General features: G+C 35.2%; 1 protein-coding gene and 1 long non-coding RNA gene across 3 annotated transcripts in view; both read left to right on the top strand.

The window, feature by feature from the left end:
• Nucleotides 1-1,253, top strand: part of fam204a (family with sequence similarity 204 member A) — a 37,629-nt gene extending 36,376 nt beyond the window's left edge. For both annotated transcript variants that reach the window (XM_030156434.1, XM_030156435.1), the window contains exon 7: nucleotides 118-1,253. The gene's annotated coding sequence lies outside the window, so the exon portion shown is untranslated. The remainder of the gene's footprint in view (nucleotides 1-117) is intronic.
• Nucleotides 1,254-2,072: 819 nt separating this feature from the next.
• On the top strand, nucleotides 2,073-17,762 carry LOC115434472 (uncharacterized). The gene is made up of 4 exons (XR_003937541.1): nucleotides 2,073-2,224; nucleotides 4,461-4,470; nucleotides 8,990-8,992; nucleotides 17,752-17,762. It is a non-coding gene; the product is annotated as an uncharacterized LOC115434472 (long non-coding RNA).
• The last annotated feature ends 1,423 nt before the right edge of the window (nucleotides 17,763-19,185 follow it).

Genomic DNA, 19,185 nt, shown 5'->3' on the forward strand with positions numbered 1-19,185 from the left:
AGAGCCTGCATTAGCCCGACTTGGAACCATCACTCGTGCTGCATTAAATCGACAGTTAAAATGTTTTCTCACACGGCTCATAATTGCATTATTTTTTTTTTTCTCCAATGTGTTGCAGGTTTGAGGCTAAAAAACGATGGGAAACCAAAAGCAACATGGGATACATGTGATGAACATGGACGAAGCAGAGAGAGAGAGAGAGAGAGAGAGAGCGAGCGAGAGAGAGAGACGCTAATTCAATAACAGCCCTGTTTTTTATGGCACACGGATTCTGTTTGTCTTTATTCTTCGAGTATATTTTGAAGACTTAACACCAGCAGATTGAGAGTGGGGAAAAAGTCACACAGTTGGCTGCGAGAAAAAAAAACATCCAGAGTACAACAGAGAGAAAAAATTACAGAGCATTCAAATTAATTCCTAAGGCGCCCATTGGAGTCTGCATTGTGTTATTTTTCATTACATTTCAGTGATTTGAGCGTTTTTTTCCACCCTTCAAATTAAATCTGGTGTACATTACTGGATGATGCGTTTATTTATTGCTGTAAAGTGGGTTAATCATGAAGGCGCTCCTTTCTTCTTCTGAGCAAGAGAAAGGAAAGATTAGGGCCCTAATGCAATGTACAGGATAATGTGCGATAGGATTTGTGAGTAGAAAATGAAATTTGGCTGCTGTAAACTGTTGTGAGCGGTCGTAAACTGAAAGTTGAGTGAACGGCGAGAAGGGTGGGGGGTTGTTAGACATGAAACGGAGGCTTTGCTGTTGGCCGTCGCCCATGCTGCGAGACACACGCTATTGTTTCTCACCTCGAACAAGAGCCATGCGCTGTTTCTCGAAGTCTGCACTCGCCGCTCATTGTGTGATGAGCTCTCTTCAGCATCTGTAAACTCGTCCAAACCGTCGATTCTGCCGCTACTTTGATCTTTTTTTGATCTACAGCGTTTTTCCTCTACACACTTTGGAAATGCTCATTCAGATTCCACCAAGTGTTAATTGCAAACAGCGTGCAAAAAAAAAAAAAAAAAAAAATAGCACAAGAATGATAATTACTTTTATTCATAAAGCTTGCTTTTTTTCCTAACCATAGAAAATGATTGCTTTGCTTCAAGGTAATGAGAATTAAAATTAATCCACCTAAGTTGTTTGCATTGCACATATTTGGGCACTTTGTCCCTTAGTGAAAAGAGGGGGGGTTGTATCTTTGCTGTGTAGGTTAAATCAGTTTGGGAAAAAAAAAAAAAGAAAAAAACAATTACAAAACATCAGCAATAAAAGTTGGAGGCAATTATGACACAAAAACACCTGAGTTGAAGAAACCTACGTAAGATGTGAGTTTAAAAACATATGCTGAATGTGAAAAAAGCAGCTTTTTGTATCATTTTACATTCAAGTTAATCACAAGCTGTCAGTTGGTGAGAATTGGTGCTAATTAAACTATTAATTATCTCTATAATGAGACACGAGTTAAAATTGTGTTAAGCACATCAAAGAACGACATGGGATTTCTTCACTTTGATGACAGCTATGAAAAATATATCTTGACTGAGGAGTGAGGAAACATCAGCGACGCTTCATTAACAGGACAAAAGAGGCAGAATCTGAGGGTCTTCTGAAGTTCTGAGGAACTCTTCAAGAACAACGTAAGAGCTTTAACCTATAGAATCTAACATTTTTACTTTAAAATTATATATTAAAAAAAAACAACCAGGCCTGGGTTTGTTGAGGTGTCCCCATTAATGGTAGAATTCAGAGAAATCTCTTATTTTATGTTCTAATTTAATTTTGTTGTTGCTTATCAAGGCTCAAGGTTACTTTATTTGTACCCGTGCGTAGATTTGTTTTGCAGACGAGGTGATTGCTTTTGGCATTACAGCAAGACATACACTGAACCCGTTAGGCAGGTACTTCCAGACAGGACAAAAAGTGCTCAGTGTTCCACCATTCAACAGTATAGCAGCATGGATAAGTAAAAGAATAAGATAAATAAATAAGATCAAATCAATAAAAACAAGATGCAATAAAACACAATAAATCCCAGAAAAGATAAAACAGTCTGGGATAAAAATCAGGATAAGAACATAAAATGTAAAAATTTGAAGTCACAATAATAATAAATAGAGCAAAGAAATAGAATAAATAACCAAAATAAGTGAATAAAGTGCAATGTCACTATTTCTTATTCAGTGACGGCGGCAGGAACACAGCTGTTTTTCTAACGCTGTGTCAGTGAACTATAGCCTATTTGTTTCATCAGGATAAAATGAAATAAATGGTCTGTCGTATGTTTTCTACACTGTCATGCAAGATGCTGCCAGGCCCGACTTGGAACAATTTAGGGTTCAGTGTCTTGCCCAAGGACACTTCGATATGTGGATGGTCAGAGCCAGGATTCAAACTGCCAACCCTTTGATTATTGGACATCCACTCTCCCAACTGAGCCACACCTGCCCCATCTAAATAAAACAAATATAAAAAAACCAAGTTGGATTATTTCATCTCTGATATATTCATCACATCAGGCGGTGATGGTGGTGAAAACAACGATTCCCATGATCCTCCATTACTTTGTGACTACATATTTTACAGACACCTATTGGCAGAATATGTTTGATGTATGTTGAATTCTCTTTTGTTTTCTAGGATTATTTAATGTGAGGATGAATGGATACAGCTGTGATGTAAATACTAACCTATAAAGACCCCGTGTTACTTTTATGGCAGTTCCAAAATATGTTTTTTCCTCTATATTTAAGTTTTCTTAAGTGATTTATCACAATTTATTATGACATAAGCATGTGATTTTGTGTTTTTTTCAGTGAGCATCAGGTATTTTCTTATATTTAATTTATTGATCATGTAGATATTCATTAAAGCTCAGATTAAAGTTGAGGGTTACATATCAGAAACAGAAGACTGAAGAAAAAGTGACTTTTTCTGCAAAATCTCTCATTAACTGAACATAAATCCAGTGTGTCCATACACTGTCATTAGGTTCTACTGGTGAATCAGTGTTATAGAAGATGAGGGTGTTTCCATGGTAACTACGAAGCCTCTGAACATTCAAATGGGTCATGTCTGATGACCATGAAAAGACGAAGAACTGTATTTTACACCAATTATTGACATTTATTGATAGGATTAGTGGTTCCGAAGTTATTGAACATTTTAGATCAGTGGATGGTTTTGGTCGTCGGTGGCTGTTTGGGTCTTTATGGGTTAAAACATTCAAAATTCCAGACATTTATTGTTTTATGTACAATTAAAAAACACACCCATGAAATTTGCAGTTTGCCTCAAAACCTCTTAAGTTAACGCTAATTTTGTTCAGTTTTACCTTTGTTACATGACCTAATTGTTCTTTCATCATCCTTTAAAACATAATAAATCACACAGAAAAGACAAACACTTAAGACCATTTTACCAGAAGATCTTTACATGATTGACAGCATAAGGACTGATCTCACACTGGCCTTTTTCTATTAAACTGCCCATTTTAACACATAGAGTAGTTTGTCACATTCACACATGCACATTTTTGATTGTTTAATGAAACTGTGTCCATTTGTGGTTATATAATTACACAGACTGACATCGCAGTGGTGTTTGATTAATTGTACTGTTGGGTTCAAAGTGAGGACTGGGACATTTGGAAATCAGACTGAATTATCAATGAATGTGAATGACCACAGTAGAAGATTATAGCCGGATGTTCCTGGTCTTCTTTGGTAAGTACTTCATTTTTTACCTGCTTATATGTTGCATGTAGGTTGATTCAGGGATTTCATCATAAATTGTGAATGCATGCGTCTTTGTTAACTAGTGCATTTCGGAAAAGCCACATGAAGTTGCAAAGGCCAGCACATATAGCACAAATCAGCACTTCATGGATTAACATAGCAGCACCGTTGTGTTTATGCTGTGAGAGGAGGTTTGGTGAGGCACAAGCACAAAACATTTTGGTTATGGTTAGAAAAAGATCAGTTTGACATTGATAGAACACAAAACTCATCATGGTCACAGTAATACATGGTGGGATTTAACCCATAAAGACCCAGTGCTATGTTTATGGTAGTTCCTAAATGATTTTTTTTTCTCTCTATTGAACCCTTCTTAAGTCATTTATCACCATTTGTTATAATATTATCCTATATATTTTGCAGAGTTTTTTTTTAGTGAAACTCAGGTATTTTCCAATATTTAATTTATTGATTATGTAGATATTCATAAAAGTTCAGGTTGAAGTTGGTTATTATATCAAAAACAGAGAAACCTGAAGAAAAAGTTGTTTTTTGTTTGTTTGTTTTTAGCAAATATAGCAATAACGTGCGATTTAACCCATAAACACCCTATATTTACGGAAGTTCCTAATGATATTTTTCTCTCTATTGAAGCCTTCTTAAGTCATTTATCACCATTTATTATAATATTATCCTCTATATTTTGCAAGTTTTTTTTTTTTTAGTGAAACTCGGGTATTTTCCAGTATTTAATTTACTGATTATGTAGATGTTCATAAAAGTTCAGACTGAAGTTGATTTTTTTTAGCAAATATAGCAATAACATGGTGTGATTTAACCCATAAAGACCCTATATTTATGGAAGTTCCTAATGATTTTTTTCTCTCTATTGCACCGTTCTTAAGTCATTTATCACCATTTATTATAATATTATCTTCTAGGTGTGTTTATTTTATTTTTTTGTGAAACTCAGGTATTTTCCTATATTTAATTTATTGATCATGTAGATGTTCATAAAGTTCAGATTAAAGATGATGGTAATTATATCAAAAACAGAGAAAACTGAAGAAAAAGTCACTTTTTTTGGTTTGTTTCAGCAAATATAGCAATAACTGAACACAAATCAAGTGTTGTGTCCATCCTCTGTCACTGATCCAACTCCATGGGTTTTACTGGTGAATCAGTGTTGTAGAAGATGACAGTGTTTCCATGGTAACTACAGAGCCTCTGAACGTCCAAATGGGTCATATCTGATGACCATGAAAAGATGAACAACTGTATTTTACACCAATTATTTACATGTATTGATAGGATTAGTGGATCAACAGGTATTGAACATTTTAGATCACAAGACAATTTTCTTCAGTGGTGGATGTTTGGGTCTTTATGGGTTAAAAGTAAAATGTGTCAATTTTTGGTCGACTACAGATGCCTGTGAGTAAAAAGACATAACTATGGAATAAATAAAAAGCAGAATAGGAATGCACTGACTGTAAAATGCTTGGCTTTATAGTCATATTTACATTTAGGACAATAGCTGATGCTGATACCAATGTCATTTTCCATTTCTTTATTTTTGTTGTTAGTTATCCCCGTAACAAAGAAATCTTCATTATCTTGAGCCCCTCATTACATTATTTTTGAATGAACACAGATACAAACATACACAATTATGAAAAAACATTGCATATAACAGGACAGATAATATAAGATAATAAGAGTATTCCCAAAAGAGGGTGTCCAACATACAACACTTTTAAAACTCACTTAAAACAGTGGCTCCTACAGTAGAAAATCAGAGATGCACTCACATTAAATTGACATACATTTCATCACCCATACACTTTCTCTGTTAAAATGTATGTAAGTATAGAGGTGAATGTATAGGCTAATGCCCCTGTGATCATCCTACGTCTATTTGTTTGTTGTTTATTTGTTTGTTTGATTGTTTTGATGATGTCTATGTCATCATTATGTGTATTTTATTTTATTTTTTTATTTTTTAATGTATAGCGAACAAATGATGTATTAATGTTAGCTGTTTTATGTCTTATTCTGTCACATGCCTAGGAACTGCAGATGAAAAGTAGTTATTTTTACTAAATCTGGCATATTTACATGGGTGTATTTTTTATACAACACTGTTCATAAATATGCACCAATAAGAAATAAATAAGATACTTTATTGATCAACCGGGGGGAAATTCAGTATATATATATAATATATATATTAGAGAGAGAGAGAGAGAGAGAGAGAGAGAGAGAGAGGAGAGAGAGAGAGGAGAGAGAGAGAGAGAGAGAGAGGAGAGAGAGAGAGAGAGAGAGAGAGAGAGGAGAGAGAGGAGAGAGAGAGAGAGAGAGAGAGAGAGAGAGAGGAGAGAGAGAGAGAGAGAGAGAGAGAGAGAGAGAGAGAGGAGAGAGAGAGAGAGAGAGAGAGGAGAGAGAGAGAGAGAGAGAGAGAGAGAGAGAGAGATGTCGAGGCCCAAAACGGAATCTGGCCCGATTCAGAATGGAATTCTATTCTAAGCCGGCCTAGAATGGAATCCTGCGACTATAATGTTATTTTTGTACCATGTTTAATGCAAATGATCCATAATTCCATAATTTGTCATAATTTTACATTTTCAGTCTTACATACCTTGAGTAACTATTGTCAATTTCAGTCGATTTCACTGTACCATATATTGGTGGGGAGTACCACTAGGTTCTATTTGTAAATAAAGTGTATTATAGTTTACAATTAAAATGTTTTTCATTTTTTTTTCACATATTTGCAAATTCTATGTATTGATTTTTGTAATAATTTAGATCATTTGCATTAAACATGGTATAAATAACATTATAGCAGCAGGATTCCATTCTAGGCGGGCCTAGAATAGAATTCCATTCTGGGCCGGCCCGATTCTGAATCGGGCCAGATTTCGTTTTGGGCCTCGACATATACATATATATATCTGCTACTTCCATTGGTGAAAAGACAGGATATGCTGATGCTGGTGTTGGCAGATGTCAATCAGTACTAATGTCCAACTGATAAAGTAGTGCATCCCTAAAACAGTCTTGTGAATGCACTTTTAACAAACTATTGTAAGAATGGACACAAAAAAATTAACCTAAAATTTAAATCTCTGTAACACAGGCTAAACTTGAATATATTAATGTGGACATATTAAGTTTTACTGTTGTGCCAGTCTACCAACCTGCTCTAGTGACATTAATACTACAAACCTATGTGTTAGTGCAGCACTTTTGATAAAATACTATAATGACAATGACATCAGGGCAGGGGTATCAAACTCATTTTCCCCCATGGGCCACATTCAGCCCAATTTAATCTGAAGTGGGCTGGACCAGTAAAATAATAGCATGATAACCAATAAATGACAACTCCAAGTTGATTTAGTGCAAAAAATAACATTCAATTATGAAAATGTTTACATTTACAAACTATCCAAACAAAAAGGATGTGAATAACCTGAAAAAAACAGAATTTGTTAAGAAATATAAGTACAATTTTAACAATATTATGCCTCGACTTATCATTTAAACATATGCAGAAAACATTTAGTAACAGGCATAATATTGTTAAAACTGCACTTATATTTCTTAATAAATTCCATTTTTTGAGGTTATCCACATCCTTTTTGTTTGGATAGTTTGCAAATGTAAACATTTTCATAATTAAACATTATTTTTTGCACTAAAACAATTTGGAGTTGTCATTATTTATAGGTTATCATGCTATTATTTTGGAGTTTGATGCCCTAACTTGCACTTTGCAAATTCATCCCACGGGCCGGATTGGACCCTTTGGCGGGCCGGTTTTGGCTTTAATTAAATCTCCTCTGGGTGAACCTGATAATAGTGATAATGCTGATGAATATCTGGAGTTGGTCCCTGAGCGCCTTCAATGGCAGCTCACTGCTCCAACATGCTAATGCTAATGCTAATGCTAGCTAGGTACTATGTGTGTACTATGCATAAAATATGCAGCAAGTGAAATTCCATACAAGGGTAATAAAGCCAGAGAAGTTTTAACCTTTTTACAGTTTGTTTTGATAATGTGAATATGATTACATACTTTATAGGAAATCGGGAAACTATTTATTAAATCATTTCCTGTGTTTCATAAAGTTCCAGTTGACCTTCACTAAGCCCCGCCCACAAACGGCTACTATCCAGTATTTTCAGGACAAAGCTAATACCAAAATGGTGTTTATACATTTGACAGCAGATTTTTGGATGGGGATATTGTATTTTAGTCTTTTCTGAATCCAAAGACACCAGAGGAGAGACGTGGATATGGATTAAACAATGGAAGAAGTCAACCAAAGACTACTACATTTCCAACAAGGTAAGATGCTAATTACCGCTAGCTAGCTTAGCTGTTCTATTGTTGGGCTGTTCAGTAGCTTTATTGTGCTAGCTTAATTTGGTTTAGCTAGCAGTGAGCTAAGAACTGACAAGGAAAGCTACTAGAGTGAGAAGTAAATAGTTAATTAGTTAAAAATAACAGGATATATTGCCACCTTCTTAAAATAATGGCCTATGTCATAATTTTCATGTTTTTCCCAAAACAAAAGAATATCATGCACTCATATTTAGTTCATCCTTTTCTGTTCTTAGAACATTTTATAGGCTACATGATGACTTAAACCATTATTTTAAATAGGTGATAATATGATATTACAGCCTTACCTTGATGTGAAGAACATTATTATTCTTTTATATGAACTGTCCAGATGTAGATGTGGATCTCACACTGCTAGCAGTGAGCTTTAGAATTTTGTTTGTTTTATTTGTTTTATTTTAGTCTGAAGAACACAGTCCACAGATCCACCCAATCCATATTACTAACAATCTCTCCATGAAATGAAAATTTATAGTACAAACTTCACTGATAAATAATTTATACAGCCAGACTGAGAAGGAGTAGGCTGAAGCTTTCTGCTTATTTTGTCTACCCTTTATACATTATCTTACAGCACATCCTCAACTTTAACAAACACAACATATTCACACCAACAATGAAAACAATATGAATTCTGAAATAAATATTAAATGTTGCATACAAACTTAAGACTTAAAGTTTATATATCTATGAAGAGTCATATTTATAAATGTTTTTTTGAGGTGAGAGAGAGAGAGGTACATAGTTTCAATTGTTCTGTGAATAGATCTTCAATTGTCACTGTTACAAGAACAATGAAAATCATTTTAGCAGCTTTGTTTCTTGATGAAACAGTGCCAAAAGACTGTATAAAAATATCACAAAATTATCCTGAAAATATGCACTGAAAAATATTGACAATGGATGAACACTACAAAAAATATGAAAATATACAAAAAACTAACTCTATTCTACACATAAAAGAAATATACACAACATATAAGGATGTATACAAAGAAAAAAAAATAAAACAGTAGCTTCAGTTTCATCTTCGTCTTCATTCACAAAACTCCATGAACAGTTGATATTGTGAATGTACAGTAGCTCTCACATGCAAATTGTTGGCATTTCGGTGTACTTTTTGACGTGTCAGAACAATTATTCCAGACACTTTTGCTGGTTTCCTCTGGAATACCACTCATTAATCCCATAGTTTTATTTGAAGAGAGCCAAAGTTTGACAAAGGTAGCCCCAGAGGTAGGGGGCAGAGCTTAGAAAAAGATGAACTGTACTTAAACATGAGTGATAATAGTGGAGGGTTGTCTACAGTTGACCTGCATTTACCTATGTGTTTACAGAATTTAACTACATATCAATACTCTGTAATTTAGTGTCATTTTACTGGTAACTAAAAGGAAAGGTCACCAGCAGGGTCATATCATCTATCTTTACATACTATCAGTGGTTTTTAACAGATGAACTGACCTCAGCACATCGCATGTAGAACGAACAAACAAAAAGTCAAGTATTACATTAATTATACAAAGAATATGGACAATGATTCATTCTTTCTTTATTTTATCTTATTGAGGTGATTACAGAAACTGAATTTCCCTCTAGGGATCAGCAAAGTTCATTTTTATCTGTAATCATACAGCAATAAATGACAAGTATTCAAAGAACTTCATTTATCTGTTAGGAACTTAATTTGTGTAATAAAACACGAGTGCAAACACAAAATCATATAAAATTCACATACAATGAATCATACACCTGAACAAACATAAACATATACAGGTGCATTTTTAAGAGGAATAATGTAAAATGTCATTAATAAGAATAACTTGGCTAAAAATGAGACAATAGAAAATATTGTTTGGTAATAAATAAGTAATGGCGAGGATCTGTATCTGCATTGTGAATGTAAGTAGCTGTAGAGGTTATGTGAGGCGTCATTTTGTAGCTCTTCTGTCAGAAATACCTCTTATGTACAGTTCCAAGCCAATAATTTTACTGCTTAATCAAAAAGAAAAGGGCATTAAGTTACTTTTAAACATCTTCAGCCACAGAAAACCTCATATTTTTGTAATTAATTGCATTTCTTTAAACTTTCACACCCCTGAAATTAGACATTTGGGACAGTGACAAGAACTTTTACAAATGTTCTACTTTCTTCAAGCTTCTCCTAAATTGCAGTGGGAGCTAAAACCATCTGTGTATACGTTTTCCATATGTAGAAGGATGTTCTTTACAGCTAGCGTTTGTCGTTGAACATGACCAGCGCTGATCCGAGAGGAGCAACGCACCGTATCAATAGCATCTCACTTTATTAATCTCTTTGAACACAGGATAATGCCTTGAGCAGAGATGATTCTGCTTTTAAGCTGGAAAATCCACTTTCCCCTCTTGTCATGTGGAGGAGCTGTTTTCAATAGTCTGTTACTGGAGGCCAGTCTTAGCCCCTGACCTAGGCTGATTTGTTGTGAAACGCACAGACAAATTCCTTGGGCACATGTCGAGCCACTTCTAGGAAAAGTGTTTGTTGTGTGAAGCATGGTAGGAAAAAAAACACGACGACAACAACGACAAAAATCCCATTAAATGGTTGGAGAGCTGCTGTTGTGTGAAAGGAAACATATGTTGGTGGTAAAAAGACATCAGTGCTATCGCTTGATGCAATCGGTGAACGGAGGAGGATTAACTCAGAGGAGGAATCTGGGAGATGGAGCTGATAAAGGACAGAGATCTTCAAAATACAGCCTCGCACCTGATGCCAAGTGGAGGTCGGTGTAGGGAATGTGGTGTTGATTCTGTTTCACAACCGGTTTAGAACAGAAATCAATCATTTTCAGCAGAGATGGGCCAAAATTAACATTGAATTAACATTGAATTAATGTGAAATGACATAAAATACTTGAGGAATAGTCAAGAAAAGCTGATTAATTTGCAAACATCACCCTCAATACCAAACAATTTTAACACTGAAAACATCTTATGTGTGTCTGTAACTATTAAACTTAATTCACAATATATTAAAAATAGTGCTGTCAAACAATTCCAATTTTTTAATCAGATTAATCACAGGATTTCTGTGGATTAATTTTGATTGATCATGATTAAATATCATTCGTTTTTAATCTATATAATCGCGTTTCAGTTTGCATGAGGAAACAGACTCAAGAAGAAGGAAATATACTTAATGTGTTTATTAAAAACCTTCAACAATTTCAACAGACAACTTGAAACAATTGTTGCATCTTGTTTTTTTGTCCTTATATTTCTATCCAGAGGGCCAACGTGCTGTTTAGTGATCTTCCATTTATGGGTTGGGTTCATTTGCACATGCGCGACGGTAACTCTGCTTGGACAAACTTCCCCGAATGGTTTGGCAAAGACATTCAGAGTCATTCTGTGCTGCAGATGAGTTAATTGCGTAAATATTTTTAATCAGATTAATCATGATGATGAATTAATCCACGTTAATGCATTAATTTTGACAGCACTAATTAAAAATAAAATAACCATTTGAGTTAAAGTAATAGACACCTGAACTGATAGATGTGCATCAATGAACAACAAATTCAAACCAATTAAGTGATAAAAAAGGACGTGATCTTAAATGATGTAAACGGCAGCAGTTTTTAACTTTAAAGTTAGTATTTCCAGTTTAAAATCACATGTAATACGATGAGACTTTATCGACCACTTCATTGAGAAACTGGGTTTGTCACAGCAGCTGAATAATACAGTAGGTGATGTAGAAATAGACTAAAATACAGAAAAAAAAAAAATAATATATACACACAGTATTGTGAACACAATAAAAAGTCTAAGTTCATCCATCAGCCAATATCAGCACAAACATCTGGTGATAAAAATATTTAATAAAATGTCCTATTGTCACAAATTAATTAACCAAACCCATGAATCTGCATAAAATTTACAAAATAAATTTAAAATACAATGTAAAAAATAATAAAAACAATATCCTTTAATATCATCACCAGTGCTATTACTTGCAGAAATAAGCTTGCAGAATATAATGATAATAAATTAGAATAGCAATCATGCAGAAATTATTTTTAACAACCTGAAGTATCGCTATGCGTCTTTTTAGTAGCATAAACATGTTTAATGTTTATAATGAGAAAATTGCTGTTGTCTTGCAAAAAGTTTTATCGATATTACGTTAAATATTTTATGGTTGTTTTTTTTTCCATCTTTTTGATCAAACAAGACACATGATAGTATTATAGAGGGATTTTGGAAACCATTTTCCCCATTTTCTGACATTTAATAGATAATTTAATTAGCTGATTACTTTGACAATATACTAGACTGACAATGAATGATCTATAGTAAACTCAACGGAGGTGTGGGTCTCAAATGTTGCAGTCCTGGTTCATAGAGCTCCATGATTATTATTATTAGTTTATTTTAAAATTTCTACTTGTCAGAGCAAATAAAACTGAGATGTTTCACCATCTGATATGTATAAGGAACAGCATCCTTCTCACATTAGAGGTTAAACTTGTAAATCTGCCATGTGTTGATTCTTACATGACATGATGTTAACACGAGGTATTTTTCTGTTTCCTTTTTCTTAAAGTAACATTTAATGTGAGCGACAGGCGGCGGATGTTGACATATTCCTTGGCTGATTTAATGACCTGTTTAATTCTGGCACGTCTGCAGCCTCTCAGATGTTCTGCAGTTTTAATTAGTGTAATCATCGCTCTTGAAAAAGGCCACGGGGTGGTTTAATGGGTCATGTTTGTCAAGATGCACAGAATTATAACACAAAAGACATGCCATTTATTCAGTGCAACAGTCTATGAGTGATAATGGGTGTCACAATTAATAATTAGAGGAGGAATTGATGCATCTGAAAGTCAAAATGAACCTCTGTGGTGTGAGGAAATTAGTTTGACAGTGTTTGGATGAGGGGTGTTTACATTGCAGGGTGGTGGCGGAAAACACTTCGACACTCAGCGTTAACTGAAGCCACGTGCACACATTCACTGTGCACGACCGTCCTGGACCGAGGGTGTAGAGGGTCTGGAGCAGGCGTGCCAAACATACAGCCCGTGGAATAAACCCGGCCCACCAGAGGTTACCATATGGCCCACAGGATGAATTTGTGAAATGCAAAAATGATACTGAAGATATTAACAGTAAAAGGTGTTAAACTCATTTTAGTTCAGGGGCCACACACAGACCAATATGATCTCAAATGGACCACACCAGTAAAATACTATCACATCAACGAATAAATAATGACAACTCCAAATTTTTCTTTGTTTTAGTTTGAAAAAAGTAAAATTATGCGAAAATGTTTACATTTACAAACTAACCTTTCACAAATTTATGAATAACCTCAACAACCAGGAACAGCCTGAAATGTCTAACAAAAAATGAGTGAAATTTGAATCATATTTTGTGTATTTGTAGATCCACTGCGATCTGTAAGTTGTAATGCACATGTGTAAATGAGATAATATTGTTAAAATTCCACTTGCTTTTCATAAGAAATTTCAAGTTGTTCATTGTTGTTCATTTTATTCATGTTTTTCTTTTTTTCTTAACAGTTTGTTGTCGTGATTGTACTTTTTTCACTCTACAGGGTGAGTCAGAAAAAACGCTCTTTTCATTTAAAAAAATTGTACCACTGAAATGGAAATGCTTATTTTTCTTTTGATTATACAGTCATATTGATGTGGTTATTGAGCATGTCTGGTGATTGAATCATTGATTTATGGCATAGCATAACAGAGGGAATGTCCATTGTTTATTGTGCACCGAAATATCTGCCAACACGGTTTATGCCACCGTGAATGAAATTGAAATTGTCAACCATTACAGCATGTTCACTCGCCATCAAAATGTTTTGTCTCAACGAGGTCGTCCGGCACGACCTTCAACCTGGCTACCATTCAGATTGATGCAAATCTGTGCTCGTTGTCACATCTCTAACACAGCTCTTCTCGCCATTCGTGTTCGTTGTAGGGCTTGGATTTCAGCCGTGATGCGATTTTGGAGTTCCTGAAGAGTTTGTGGAACAGTCTGATACACACGGTTTTTAAGATACCCCCCAAAAAAAATCAAGGGGGGTCAAGTCCGGGGATCTAGGTGGCCACTCTCTCTCCTGACCCAAACAGACAACTCCATGAGGAAATAATACCTGCAATCGCTGTGGTCTTGCCATGATGAAAACTCCCTGGGCACTGTCATGTAGGCCTATGTCCTGAGTGTGAAAGCAAAGCCCCGACTCCTGTAATTGTTGTCAATTTCAAGTTTGTTCACTGTGGCATACATTGTGTTGGCAGGTATTTCAGTGCCCAATAAACAATGGACCTTCTCTCTCTTATGCAATGCAATAAATCTATGACTACAGTACATCACCAGACATGCTCAATAACCACATCAATATGACTGTATGGTCAAAAGAAAAATCAGTGTTTCCGTTTTAGCAGTACAATTTCTTTAAATGGAAAGAGCGTTTTTTCTGACTCACCCTGTAAAACATAGAGAGTAGTATGGAGTTGATAGTTTCTAGGTTATGATGTTTTAGTTTTACTGCTCTGACCTGCTGGAGTTCAAATCGGGCTGAATGTGTCCCCTGAACTGGAGAGTCTAGAGCTGTGACCAGAGTGTTTCAGGAATCCTCAAACTTCATATCATATTATTAATAACCTGCTTCAGTTTACAGTCTTTCGTCACATGACAAGCTGACATTTCATTTCAATTTCCAGGCAGCTAAGTACAAAGTACAGTTTCCTCAAACTGTGGGAATTAGGTCAAACTCACAACATTTACAATTAGATAAAGACTGTTTAAATGCACTCGCCTCATAATCAGAAGACATACAGCAGCGCGGGGGTTACTTATACACCCTGTTAATTGTTTCTTAGTTAGAAACTGCTTGGAAAGCATCTATTTTATCATTTAGCATAACTTATAGAACAAAAAATGAAAATTAACTTTCAATTAATTTTTCCTTTTGCTATCATGTAATAAAAATATTCCTCAGCAGAAGTATGCTGAGCATGCACTCATTATGCATTCATCCTCACTCTGCAAACCACATACTGCATTTTATCTGAATGAATTATTAACAAAGTTAATGAATATTTCATTTTTCTTTATGGAAGCGTTTAACAGTGCCAGCAGAGGTAATGACATCTTAAGCCAAGCCGCACCTGAAGGAAGGGAAGGAAAAGATCATTTATATGTCAGGTCAAGCTAAGTTATACAACGTATGCCCATGTACAAGTGGTTTTTGTAGTCGGACAGTAATCATCCTCCTGTCAAGCACTAATTTAACTCTTTCCCTTTGTGTTGGGGTGTTTTATTATGACGGAGATCTTTAAACCATGTAAAGGTAGCGTCAGTGGAGTCATGATAACATTTCAACAGTTGTTACCATCCTGTTCCAGTTGTTTTTATTTTAGACCCACATTTTCCATGATGATCAACTCCCGACCTGCTTTTACACACACCAAAACCAACGCAATCTATTTGCCAAAAATAAGGTGCATTTATAATGTTTTAACTATAAACTAAACAGAAAATCTGCATTTTCATCAGTTGTATTCACTGTTGTTAATGTGTGGAAGCTGGATTGGTTATAAATGATGTTACAGTTTTGAGGTTTGACAGTTTTGTGTGATGTCTAAGGATTCTTGAGATTTAACATGCTCATAAATGTATGTTTTTCCTGCACATCTATGAAAAAGGTATCTTCAGATAGGTCAGTATATAAAATCTTTTTTTTTTATTATTTATTTGCTTCCAACACTCCACTTTGTGACCCATTCAGGTTGAGTCTATGAGCCACTTTAGGGTCATGAACCAGTAATTGAGAAAACCACCCCTATTCCATAGATCATTTGATCACTGACGCTAAAAGACACCAACTCATCAAAATAAATGAATGAATAAACAAATAAATATCAGCATGCACAAGAAACTGTGATGCAAATGTTTGCATTGCATTGCAAGTGCATTTTGTAAATGTAAATTTAATGTTAAATGTGGTCTTTATTCTTCTAAAGCCAAATTTCTCATAGTAGACGCCATCAAACAACACATTAAGTCTTGTTTGTGTGACTTTTTCTATTTACAGTAGGTATATTCCCATATTTTTATTGTTGTGTATTTACTGTTGCCCTCATCACTACTGTGAATTTCTTCTCAGTTTTATCCACCTTTGTTGTTTCTACATTATGAGTTCTATTCTTCTGTCATATATCCCTATCATTGGTTGTAATGTTTTTTTCCATATGTGAGATCAGTTCAATAACTTTTAAGTGAACACAGTTTTGTTTATAACTGAAATGGATTATCATCGGTTAAAATCAGGCTGTTTTTTTTTTCTTCATGGTCATTTTGGCTCATAATGCACACATACTTTTGCCATCAGACCTCCCTCGCTGTCTGACTTCCACTGACCGTGTTTATTTAGACACAGACGGACCGGAAATCCCTTTGTATCTTCAGACGAACGCTGCCCGATCTGGAGCAGCCAGAGGGGATTTACACTGAGCAAATGAATTTAATGGCGTAATTAACATTACCTTGATTTGTCTCAGGAAAGACCTCAGTTAAGTCTGGGCTTGTGTGGTAATTTATGTCTGAGTTCCTATATGAAGAACACTCACCTACTGTAGCTCATGTAATTACAAGCACCGCCTTGATTAGAGCGGGAAGAAACCGCTCCAGACTTGTTATTGATCAATTAATACTGGTAATACTGTAGTTACATTGTACTAAGACAGTGGCAGGTCACAGTACACTGAATGAAATCCACTGTAACACAGAGGAGGTTGTGTTTTTACTTTGTTATGGATTACATTCACTGTGCAACATTGATTAGTTTTATTTAAGCAGCAGTGTTTCTAACAATATTCTATTGTGTGTAGCAGGATTAAAAAAAAAAAAAAAAAATCCAAAACAGCAACACATTCTCGCATGTAAATAACAAAACAGGATGATTTCCAGTAACTTGCAAAATGATATATATACACAAAATTATCAGATAACATTTAAAAATACAACATTTTTGTTGAATGACTCAAACAGGGTTTCTGTGGGTGATTAAAAAGCATTAAATTCAATGTCCAGAGGCATCAAAAAATTAAGGACACTTGATGGAGACAAAAAAAGCACTGTTATTCACGATTTGTTTTGATTATATAAACACTTAATAATTTTAATCGGAAGTATAGTGTGATTGACAGGTGGAACCCTTTAATTGGCTATTGTTTTTGACCGGTGCACAAAGTCCCAACAACGGATGCTTGGAATGTAACATGCTGTGAGTGTGCTCATGCTGTGGCGATAGAGCGGAGGGAAAATTAGCAAATGTCGGAAAAATGCAAGTTTCAGCATAAGTGATTGGAGGAGGAACTGTTCAGAACCTGATTAAAGCCTGTCGACGGTAAACTGTCATAAAACTATATATAAAACTGTATCTGCAGTTGGACATGGACGTTAAATGTGTTTAAAGTGACATTAAAAAGGGCATTAAAAAGCATTAAATTAGATTTGCTGATACCTGCAGAAACCTTGTCAAATTTAACCCTAACCTTAAGATAAGTTGCAGTTCAGTCAGTGGATGTTAACAGAAGAACCACCAGGACTCGCTATGTAAATGCACTATTTGTAGTCCACTAATATAGTAATTCTCTCCACAAAATCATAATGTGAGTTTCTTTAATCATCACCTTGCTTTAGGCATCTGGTTTCATCATTTAAAAAGCTATATGCAGTATTTCTATTGTCAATTAAAAAAAAAAAAAAAGCTTTAAGTGTCATTAATGTTTAGAAAAAGAGCTGGGAAGTTGTGCCAAAGATGCCAATATAATTGATTGTAGAGATACAAACTGAATTTAATTACACTGATGTGACCACTAGAGGGAGTAGTGAGTCACTCTGTCAATCTCCCATGGTGAGGAAAACTAGATGGGATGAGAACCATTAAGACACAACTTTTAGAGTTGGTGAAAGTGAGTTGGTGATAACAGCGCTTTTGTTGTTTTCACCACTGGACACAAACTCTAAATGAATTTTTAAATGAAATGAGTTTGATGCTGAAGCGGCAGCGTTTCTTCTACACGGATGAGTTTGATTATGAGACTTATGACGGTATAAAGTTATTATGGGATGTTCTTATTTTTGCTAAGTTTCGTTTGTGATCCACAGTTCAGACTAAACCAGGGGTGTCAAACTCAGATCCTTGAGGGGCGGTATCCTGCATGTTTTAGATGTTTCCCTCTTCCAACGCACCTGATTCAAATGATAAGCCTATCATCAAGCTCTGCAGAAGCCTGATAACGACCGTCAGGTGTGCTGGAAGAGGGAAACATCTAAAGCATGCAGGATACCGGCCCTCGAGGATCTGAGTTTGACACCCCTGGACTAAACTGTGACAGTTCTGACCTTGTTTGTTTGATTCCAAACAGATCTTTAGTTCAGCTATTGACAACACAAACCGTACAGAAAACAGAGGTGATCTGTGGTTTAACTGTGGCTGTTTTCAGTCTAAAAACAGAGCTTAGCTAACAGAGCTATAATGTAAACTATCAGCTGATCTAGCATGTGAAGATTATAAGACAATGTGTTATTTAGACTGACTATCTAAATAAGCATCCATGAGTTTTAGTTTGATGAAGAAAATACTAAATTCTTGTGGGACTTGGTGGTTTTGTAGGGTTTAAGTTCACAACAGACTTAATTAGACTAAAAGGCTGAATGAAGACAGACTGTTTATGTGATGATGGTGATCCTTGGATTGAAATGGACACAAGTACACAAACACTGGCAAAGAAAAAAAGTAGAAAAAAAAAAAATAGAATATGACTATAAACAGCAGGGGTTGGAGAGAATAAACAAAACAGTAAAGTTGTATTTACTTCCTCTGTAACAGTGAGGATGTTGTCTTTCTCCTTTATCATGGATTACATTTACTGTACACCGTCCTGTAGTTTCATTTCAGCGGTTGTGTTTTCCTCCTCGTACTGTTGTCGGAGTACTTTATTCCTTTGTAAGGAGTAATGTTG

The sequence above is a fragment of the Sphaeramia orbicularis genome, chromosome 15, assembly GCF_902148855.1.
Source record: "Sphaeramia orbicularis chromosome 15, fSphaOr1.1, whole genome shotgun sequence".
NCBI classification, from domain to species: Eukaryota; Metazoa; Chordata; class Actinopteri; order Kurtiformes; family Apogonidae; genus Sphaeramia; species Sphaeramia orbicularis.